The 5,698-nt window shown below is 41.9% G+C and overlaps 1 long non-coding RNA gene across 1 annotated transcript; it reads right to left on the reverse strand.

Moving 5' to 3' along the window:
* Positions 1-448: 448 nt before the first annotated feature.
* Positions 449-2,121, reverse strand: LOC132467988 (uncharacterized). Its single transcript, XR_009528141.1, has 2 exons — positions 2,013-2,121; positions 449-1,857 (listed from the first exon to the last, which is right to left on the reverse strand). It is a non-coding gene; the product is annotated as an uncharacterized LOC132467988 (long non-coding RNA).
* Between the last annotated feature and the right edge of the window lie 3,577 nt (positions 2,122-5,698).

The following is a 5,698-nucleotide window of genomic DNA, read 5'->3' on the forward strand; positions in this document are numbered from 1 at the left end:
CTCGAACCCCTGGGGTTGTGAGCTAGACTGTGTGTACACACAGGACTTTACCCTAGAGACCGAAGACGTAGGATTTAGGTGAATTGAAATGCAGACGAGGACTGGTACTATAAACGGGCAGCAGCATTCGGAGAAAGGAGGCATACCATCACAGAGGTGCTGGGGCCGAGTCTGCTTCGTCTGATGAATAAGGTCAAATCGCTGCCGTGCTTGACTGTCACATTTTGCTTTGCTGTGATTTAATATTTTCTGTTTGGTAGTGAAGTTAAAACACGTGCAATCTGAAAGGAGAGGAGACGAGATGCATTTGTACCATTCCCTGGCCCCCTGACTGTGCGGTCCCGGCGTTCTGTGGTCAGCGGGGCCTGGCTGCCACTGCCATGGGATTGGCTTCTCAGATGTTAGTTTTTTTGTATGTTTTACTTTAGGAGATTTTCATCAATAACTCTGTCAAACCGTTGGGTTGTAAGTTTTAAGCAAAAAAAATGACATTGTTCTTACAGTGCAGACTTTAATCCCTTATTTCAGTAATGCATCGATGCGATTTAACCATTGTTAAGTAAAACCTCAACGTCAGCGTTGGGGAGACATTCCCTTTGCAGCATGTTTCTCATGGTTTCCAGTATAAACTTTGATTTGTCTTTACATAATGTTTCATTTCTGATGTAATGAGGCCTGATTATTCAAAGGACAGCGAGGCGCTAGAGAGCCCGCTCCAATGCTCAGTGTTTATTTTTTTTGTTTTCATTCCGTAAATTGTATTTTCTGTATCAGAAATTCTGTTAGCTGATGTCGCTTTTTTTTTTCTTCTGGTTGAAACTAGTTTTAGGTATGTGATGTCACAGAACAATGAAACACCAGTCTTAGTTTGTATTTGTTACTACTGTTCTGTCCAGCCACATTCAAACCATAGATCTAAATAAAGAGTCAAAGTAAAGGCTGTGTGTCCACACCTTTTTTAATGAAGTATTGCATCTTTCTCCAACATATGTATGGACCCCTGCAGGTAGATTTTCTAGTTGTCTTCCTTGTACAACTAAAATAAATCATGTATAGTGTTGGAATAGTAACTAATGATGAATACATTTACTGAAACATGTCATAGAGGTGACCAAATGGTTAAAGCTATAAACTTGTACATTCCCCCTTGTATAAACCCACAACAGCCCTTCTCAAAATTCTTCTCAAACTCAAAAGTACACTTAACCCTGCGCATCTGGGACCTACTCAGACTTGCATAAATATGCGTGAATGAATATACAAAACATTAATTGATAATTGAACATCTAATGTAAGTTTGAGTTAGTTTTTAAACAGGGATTTTGAGTTACTTGACATATTAGTATGGTCAAATCCTGTGGTCTGTCTGAGAGAGGGTCATGAATTGTAGGGTTTTCCTCGTCTACCGCAACACTTTCAATTGCACTACTTCCTTTGAGTTGTGTAACCAAGTTAACCTTCCCTGAAGGGAGAACAAGAAATATCCTTGGGATTACCAGGTCCCTCAGGGTCAGGTGGGTGTGGTCCCTCAGGGTCAGGTGGGTGTGGTCCCTCAGGGTCAGGTGGGTGTGGTCCCTCAGGGTCAGGTGGGTGTGGTCCCTCAGGGTCAGGTGGGTGTGGTCTCATGTAGTGGGTCAGGTGGGTGTGGTCCCTCAGGGTCAGGTGGGTGTGGTCCCTCAGGTAGTGGGTCAGGTGGGTGTAGTCCCTCAGGTGGAGGATCATATCGGAGGAGTCATGACCCTCCACCTGGCGATGTAGCTGTTGATGGCAAGGTTCTCCAGGACGATCCATTGCTCTGGCCTCGGAGGGGCCCACAATACTTGAGGGCCCGTAACACTGGTGGCGCTCTACTGCTGGCTATACAAATAACACAGAGCAAAAGTCAGTTTCACATCACTTAATTAATCCTAGGAAATTCTTACCGTCACTGCTCAACATATATATATATATATATATATATATATATATATATATATATATATATATATATATATATATATGATATACATCACCTGCTCTCTGCTAGAAGAGCAGGCACGCCGTCCTGAAGGACTAAGTGAAGAGAGTCCTGCTTGTTGTCTCTGACATGTTTCAGAGACTGTCAGTGAGGGGGCCCTCCCCTCCTCTGGTGGATTGGCCCCATCACTGATGTAACGGCCTGTGAGCAGATGCTGGCTGCTCAATCCATAAAGACCTGGAATGAATTCATGAATTCATGATCTTTATTTTTTTATGCTTGGGAGGATGCACTATTCAACCAACACAGTTTATGTGTCGTGTGTGTGCTTGCATGCCTCCACATGCTTGTGTGTGTGTGTGTGTGTGTGTGTGTGTGTGTGTGTGTGTGTGTGTGTGTGTGTGTGTGTGTGTGTGTGTGTGTGGGTGTGGGTGGGTGGGTGGGTGGGTGGGTGGGTGTGTGTGTGTGTGATTCTATTTCTTGTTTGTGTCGCGTTACAAATACGACAGACTTTTAACGTTGTAGTATTCTGTTGGGGCTTAAGCTCAGTTTGCCAAAAAGGCAATAGGACGCGTGGAAACAAAGTCTCACAGACACATGACATAAAGGTCTACATTACTAGAATCAGGAAAAAGTTCAGAGAAGGAAGGAATTCTGAACATCTGAACATCTCAAATCCTTGTTTTTGTTGGTACTGCACAGGACTCATTCTGAATTACAGGCGGGAACACGGAGAGTGAAAGGGTGGGGCTGTTGATTCTCCAGAATCATCTCCAGGGTTATTATTTGCCATCCTTAATCCCACATCAACATGACAATCCAGTCAGTCACTCTTGAATCGCTTAAATATTGGGTGGGAGCAGTGAGAGGAGCTGTTCTTTGCTCTTTGCTGCTGTCTGTCCCTCCACAACTCTCAAATCGTACTGACAGAGCATTCAATGCAAGAACAAAAAGCATTTTTGCACCATTGACCCTCACTTATTAGTTAGGGTCAAGTCAATAATAAAAGTGTTTGACCTTTGAACCCTTGATAATTGCTGAACATGTGAGCACAGAAATGCGATGCTGAGCATTCCCTGTAATCATTTATTCAATATAATAGTTACTTTGTAATAAGTATGGCTCCCCAATGCTTTTAAATCGATTGCCGACTGAAAACCTTTGTGTTCAGTTGTCAAGTGCTAGAACCTAAGTCTGCTCCCCTTAACTAATGAGGGAAGTTGGCTGAACTTGTAGCGGTCGGAGATCACATACGTCTCTTATTTTTTAGCTTATAATGCCTTTTTTCGATGTTCATGGCAAGCATTGTGCACGTCTTATATTAAACATACAGTATATTGTTGTACTTAAAATGCATGTAACATTTGCAGTTGAATGGATACGTTTTCGTCGTTCTCCAGTCAATAAAGTGCTGGGGCTGCTGTCACTGCCTTCCTATGTGTTGATAGTTTATACACAATCAAAAGGCTTCGCCTAGATTAGACAACGTTTGACTGAATATTGTTATAAATTGCATGGAACACTACCCACAATGGAAAGAGAAAAGGGTATAATGGTATCTACGTAACATGGATTTCTTTACCTGACAATAAACATATATTTCTGTTGCATTAATACCTAGCAGACTTGGGGAAACGTCATATGGCAATGACCACCTCCATTTCAGAAATCTAAGAGCATACAGGAATGCTCTTTGTAAACCTTATAAGCATTAACAATATACAGCAACATTCAAAAACTCCACATCATCCAGTTCAGACATGACTTTTGGCGTGTTTTAAGAGCAGATTGTGTATTTGATGTCCTCTTCGCTGTTTCTCTCCGTATGTTATCCAGGCATACAGACATCAGCTCTTGTTAAATGGTGCCTGTCTGCTGTATGAGTGATGGCGTGGGGGAGGATGGGGGGGGGGCTGTGGTATTTGTCCCAGGGCCCTGAGGACTGCACCTGGACAATGTCAGCAGTCAACACGTTGTGGAGAGGAAGGTCCATGAGGGGAAATGCGTGGAGAAAGCAAAAGAACAGATGATGCATAAATAGTATGTATGGTCGGTGCTCATATATATGAATGTCTCCCAACATGTTGCCCTCATTCCAGCTCACCTTCTGCACCTGGATGGGTGGGGAGGAGGGCGGTGCCGCAGAAAGAGAGAGTGTGAAGCCCCCCCAAGTTACATTCCACCTTGAGCTTCTACAAGAGACACGTCTCTCTTGGCAACCTTAACGTGCTCCGGTGATCGGATAATTGACGACCCCCAACCTGCTCATTTCTCTGGCATCTCGTTCAGCCCCTACGATTCATACCATAACCTCTTTACTACGCATCGTTGGACTGGGGATCAACACCTTCCACTCTTTCTCTGTCTCCGTCCTCTGCTTTCCCCTAAACATTGTTTATTAAAGTCAGTGAGGGCTGTGGTACAACTGTGGTACAACTGTGGTAAAACTGTGGTACAGCTGTGGTAAAAATTGAGTAATACTGTGATACAACTGTGGTAAAACTGTGGTACAACTGTGGTACAACTGTGGTACAACTGTGGTACAACTCTGATCAAATTGTAGTACAACCGTGGTAAAACTGTGATGCAACTGTGGTACAACGGTTGCACAACTCTGGTAATACTGTGGTACAACTGTGGTAAAGCTGGTACAAATGTGGTAAAACTGTGGTAAAACTGTGGTACGACTGTGGTTAAACTATGGTACAACTGTGGTACAACTGTGGTAAAACTATGGTACAACTGTGGTACAACTGTGGTAAAACTATGGTACAACTGTGGTAAAAAATTGGTACTACTGGGGTACAACTGTTGTACAACTGTGGTAAAACTGTGATACAACGGTGGTACAACTGTAGTACAACTCTGGTAATACTGTGGTACAACTGTGGTAAAATTGGTACAACTCTGGTAAAACTGTGGTACAACTCTGGTTATACTGTGGTACAACTGTGGTAAAACTGTGGTAAAACTGTGGCAAAACTACTGTACAACTGTGGTAAAACAGTGGTACAACTGTGGTAAAATTGTAATACAACTGTAGTACAACTGTGGTAAACGGTGGTAAAAGTGTGATACAACTGTGGTAAAATGGTGCTAAAACTGCTGTAAAATTATGGTAAAACTGTGATACAACTGTGTTAAAAATAGATTAGATTAGATTAAACTTTATTGTCACTGGCAGAGTAGAGATATAGAACCAATGAAATGCAGTTGACGTCTAACCAGAAGTGCAAAAGAAGCATCTAAATACCAAAGTGCTATTTGAGTACAGTGTAAGGTTATAAATACCTTACACTGTACTCAAATGGTGTACTAAATGGTGGTAAAACGGTTGTAAAAATCAGAAAGTGTTTCATTAATTCATGTCAATTAAAGGCATTTTGTTACCGTCTACAGAGCTGTTAAAATATAAAATTAGAGTAATTTGTGGGTAAAACTGGGTATGTTCTCATATATGATATGTTACAATATTCTAATGTGCTGTCGTACATGTATTCATATATGTATGCCTCAATGTATATGTACATGTATACGTATATGTAAATGTATATGTACATGTATATGTACGTATATATGTACATACACATGTAAATGTACAACGTATATGCTTGTCACCACCATATTTTAACTTATACAGGTTAAGGAAGCCTTTATATAATCCAACTATGCTCCATACTGTGGTTGATGTTGTTTGGGGTGGGGGGGCAGAGTGCTCGGGGCCTCGTGTTCAGGTGCCTA

The sequence above is a fragment of the Gadus macrocephalus genome, chromosome 11 (assembly GCF_031168955.1).
Source record: "Gadus macrocephalus chromosome 11, ASM3116895v1".
In the NCBI taxonomy this organism is placed as follows: domain Eukaryota; kingdom Metazoa; phylum Chordata; class Actinopteri; order Gadiformes; family Gadidae; genus Gadus; species Gadus macrocephalus.